We start from the raw sequence: 4,439 nt of genomic DNA on the forward strand, positions 1-4,439 counted from the left end.
CCACCAGCTCCATGTGTTTTCTGAGGCACGAAGCCCGAGGGCATCCTCCAATGCTGAGTGGAGCAATGTCTTCCAGGCCGGAGCCGGAGCCCTATTCCTATTGGCTAGGACTCTGGGAGGAATGGGATGGGTCGCTGTACCCTGAGGAATACCAACCCTTAGATCCACAGATGGACTGGTGTGAAGACTTGGCGAAGGCCAGTGGATTGGACACTTCTCCAACACTAGCATGTTTTTTTCTCCCCTACTGTGGCTACGGAGGAGGGACCGTCCTTTGCAATGGTGGGCAAGGTCCTGAACCTTAGCCGTCCCTCGGTGGCAGTCAAGCCGGACGTCTTGACTGAGGGGCTTCAGCCGAAAGTGCCCCCCCCCCCGAACAGCTTCTCCCATGTAGCTGACATCCTGCTTGTGACCTGCTCCAAGTCCAGCACAGGGGCCCACCGCCCGCCTCAGGGGGACCCCAATTTTTTCTTTCAGCACTTCACCCCAAAGATCTCGGTGGTCCAAACCTCTACTTCCCACTTAAACCGTGGCACATTCCATAACCCCCCCCCCCCTCTCGATACAGAATCCAAGAGACTGGCCACCTGAGGTAAGATTATGTTTTCTTCCACCAGCCTGGCACTGCTGTCCGTGAATGCTGTGTTGTATGGGTTTCAATTGTGCAGGTGCAGGCTATGGTCCCGGAAGAGGCCTGGGAATACTCTCCCTGGCTGTTGCTGAGGGAGGGATGCAGCAAAGTTCATGGTCAGGTTTGGACTGGATACCACCGATCTGCTAGCAGAGTGATTTAATGGACCGTGGCTTTACAGCTCTACGGCTGGCTGAGGACAACTGACTCTTCTGGTAATGTGAGAGCATTGCTTATGGACAAGCCGTTTGATGGCTCCTGTCTCTACGGATACCAGGAGGATTGAGCGCGGGAGAGATTTGACAGCAGGGCTAAGGTCAGGTCCTTATGCCTTTCCATGGCCCCATGTCACCCCCAATCCACTGTTTGCTCCTTTAGTGGCCATGTAAAGGGCTTCCAAATGAATCTATACTCTCCTCAGCAGTGCACAAGCTTCCCAGCCTCTGCATGGCTGGGGTCACAGTACCCACAGACCTCGTGGGTCAGGCAGGCAGCTATAGGTAGCCAGAGGTAGGGCCAGTCCACTCCCCCCCGGCAGCACCCAAACTCTTATAGTTTCCACTCTTACCATCATGGGCACACGGTAGGAAGCAGGATACGCCCCACTGAAGATCTAGAACATCAGACCGATGGGCTCTTTAAGTTGTCCAAAGGGGATACTCCCTCCCTTGGTGACTCCCCCTCCACCCATGCCACCTGCTTGTGACAGACTGATGGAGGACCATCTTCCCTTGCTCCGCCAGGAAGTGACAGCTCTCTTGGCCAAAGGAGCTATAGAGAGGGTGCCGAAGCCAGAAGTAGGTCATGGTTGCTATTCCGCTATTTTTTGGTGCCCTTGAAGGACTGAGGCCTTTGTCCTATTCTAGACCTGAGCCCTCTCAATTTCTTCCTCCAGAAACTAGTAGCTCAGAATGTCTATCTCAATGACTGGCTGTTGAAGGCAGGCTCTCCCCAGGCTGTCTCCCACCTCCAGACTATGGCAGACCTCCTGCATTCAATGGGATTCACTGTCAAAGTGCCAAAGTCGCACCTGACTCTCTCTCAGATGATTCCTTTCATCTGAGCTGTAATGGGCACGGCACAATTTTGGGCTTATCCTCCCGAACGGCTAGCCCGGGATATTCAGGCTACGATACCGATGTTTCAGCCTCACTTTCAACCTCGGTAGCAAGAAGATCAGCAGTGAGCTCACCACCCTCTTCAACGCCTCTATCACCACAGCCACCTTTCCTGAAGAATGGAAACACGCAGAAGTCAAACCACTTCTCAAGAAACTGTCAGTTGACCCCAGTGAACTCCAAAATCTACCGTCCCATCTCTCTGCTCCCCTTCCCCGCAAAGTCCTCGAAAAAGCCATCAATCACCAACCACTGAACACCTGTAGATCAACAATCTTCTGGGCACTTCCCAATCCAGATTCATCAACAACCACAGCACTGAAACCACCCTAATTGCTGCAACCTTCAACATCAGAGCCCAGCTCGACTGGAGAGAAATGTTGGCCCTGTTCCTTCTCAACCTCTCGACAGTGTTGAACACTGTATCCCACCACACCCTAATCAAAAGCCTACATTGTGAGAAGTTGGCCTGGTAAATGATGTCTGCTATTTTAGTGAGCATCTTGCACCAGTCCAAACAACCCTTATGGTGATGGTTGTAAAGTCAACCTTATAGACCAGCTATCCTATGGGTAGCATGGACAAAGTAGTCTTCGGCTAAACTCAAGAGGGCATGTGAAGCCAGCTGTTTTACCATATGAAATCCCTTTAATACCAAATGAAAGGACACCACACAAGATATATATTGAAAATATATATGTATTTATTTCTAAACAAACCCCTGAACTTTTTAGGAGCACAGAAGCACAAGCGCAAAAACAAGTAACTTAATAGAATAGACAAAAGTTGCACAATTATGGATAGGGCAGGGTGGCCCCTCAAACCATATATCAAAAAAGTAGTATAAGTACCACAACACGAACAATGGTAAGGCCTAGGGCCTTGGGAATCGCTGGGGCTACACTGAGCTAACAATAGTTAGGGAGCAGGAGGCCCACGGGAGGAGTGTGCAGTGTCTAAAAGCACACAAGTGTACACATTGAAGTCAATGGGTGTGTAAAAGTTATAAAGTTAAAGAATTAGGAACCTTCCGACTGGAATAGAACTTAACCACTTGAAACTAGGACACTAGGGATGTAAACCTCTACAGGAGCACCGTAGTACTCGCGTTACCTAACCCACAGGAAGCGAGTGCATAGGTCCAAAAGTGTGTCGGGTTTCGTCGTAGAGATCTATGGAGCCTTGGAGTAAAGATGCTGCAGGCGGCTAGAAGAGAAGAGTGCGGGTGGATCCAAGGGTGGATCGAAGATGTAGAGGACCTGAAAGCAGAGGGGACAGAGTCTGGGTCACTAGCCAGTGACCAGGATGGAACCAGGCGATGTCGGGATGCGATCAGGTGCTGATGGGAAGCTTGTCTCTGCAGCTATGCGGTCCAGGTGTCATCGACGACGACCAGGATGGAGTCACGAGCTGTCCCACGAAGGCTCTTGCTGTCGGCTGTGTCTGCTTCAAGATTGGAGGCAACAAGCCATGGCAAAGGGAACCCACGCAGGAATCGACGTAGGCTTCTTACTCAGACCAGCAAGGTCTGAGGGGCTGCTGCTTTTCAGGCAAGCAAGGGCCAGTCTGGAGCAATCAGACCAGCAGTGTAGTTTCACGGGATCGTTGTCAAGATGGCCACTAGCCAATGGGCAAGTGACCGGGCAGACGCGTTGAGCAGGAAAATGCAAAAGGGCCCCAGGCAGAACTCGTGGAGTGTGCAGGGCTGATCTTCGGTGCAGATGCTGCTCGGGGCTGGGGCTTCTCAATCCCCAATGCACAGCTTCGAGGGGACCTCGGGGGCTGCACAGTTAGCAGATCGCAGACTTTTGAAGATGGCCGGTCCCACGTCTCACGTCGCCTCCACGGGTCTCAGCTTTGCAGGGACTGTGGATCGGGCTGTTGGATGTCTGGGAATCCGATTCTCGTCAGGCTCTGGGCTCTGGCTCCAGAGGGAGGCGGCGGCAAAGCAAGTCGTCGATCGCTGGATGGTGCCTGCTTGTGCAGGGTGGTCACTCCTTGACCACAAGGGAGATTCTTCAGTCGTCTTCTTCCAAAGTAGAGTGATGAAGGTCCAGAGTTTCGTTTCAGTCGGGATAATCTAAAGTCCTAGTGACTCAGCTCCTACCTATATACTGATCTTAGGGGCTGGATTACCTGCTAGGTCCTTCCTATGGGTGGGACCAGGGAAGGGGGCAGTTACACCCCTTTCCCTTTGTCCAGTTCAGCGTCAGAGCTGGGGCAGGGAAGCCCCAGCACCGGTTTGAACTGGACTATGCATGGGACACCTTGTGTGCCCCAGGCAGTGTCTCAATCCTTTCAGCCCTCCCTGTCCCAATACACAAAGTCCTGTCTGGGGTGTTGCTAGCACCTCCCAAGGCAGGAAACCTATTGTCCAAGCCTCCCTCGCTGGAAGGACTCCCAGCAGCAAATGGTCAGACTTGTGTCTGTGGCAGCAGCATCCATTTTGTGATGCTGAGGCTCTGATTAACTATAACCGGGAATAGTAGGAACAACATGTCTTCTCCCTCTAGAAGGGTGGAATGCTACCCCCGTCACCAGGACTGGCGAGGGGGTAGTATTCCAAATTGTATGACACCTTACTCGACATGTTTCGATAAAGCCAAACCATAGTTAGCATCTAACCGCGAGGATTATACATTATAATGCACTTAAGAGTATATGGTATGGCAATATCCTAGAACAGCTAA

The sequence above is a fragment of the Lissotriton vulgaris genome, chromosome 10, assembly GCF_964263255.1.
Source record: "Lissotriton vulgaris chromosome 10, aLisVul1.2, whole genome shotgun sequence".
In the NCBI taxonomy this organism is placed as follows: Eukaryota; Metazoa; Chordata; class Amphibia; order Caudata; family Salamandridae; genus Lissotriton; species Lissotriton vulgaris.